Raw genomic sequence first — 278 nt, 5'->3', positions numbered from 1 at the left:
TACTAGCGTCCTTCCGATCCCAATCCAAACGGAGATCTGATCCAAACCCATAGCTACGCGATGGGCAGGGCGAGATTTTCCCAAAAATCCACTCCCGAGTGCTCCTTCTTGTCAATTTATCTCGCAAGGCCGAAAAAACAACAACGAGGGGTGCAACACGAGGACTTCCCAGGAGGTCACCCATCCTAGTACTACTCTCGCCCAAGCACGCTTAACTGCGGAGTTCTGATGGGATCCGGTGCATTAGTGCTGGTATGATCGCACCCATCAAACTAATT

At 51.1% G+C, this 278-nt stretch overlaps 1 non-coding gene across 1 annotated transcript; it reads right to left on the bottom strand.

Moving 5' to 3' along the window:
- Positions 1-147: 147 nt before the first annotated feature.
- Positions 148-266, bottom strand: LOC118345557. The gene has a single exon (XR_004799067.1). It is a non-coding gene; the product is annotated as a 5S ribosomal RNA (ribosomal RNA).
- Positions 267-278: the final 12 nt, after the last annotated feature.

The sequence above is a fragment of the Juglans regia genome, unplaced genomic scaffold, assembly GCF_001411555.2.
Source record: "Juglans regia cultivar Chandler unplaced genomic scaffold, Walnut 2.0 Scaffold_2880, whole genome shotgun sequence".
Lineage (NCBI taxonomy): Eukaryota > Viridiplantae > Streptophyta > Magnoliopsida > Fagales > Juglandaceae > Juglans > Juglans regia.
The sequence above is the reverse complement of the archived record's forward strand: the minus strand, read 5'-3'. Positions and strand labels throughout refer to the sequence as shown.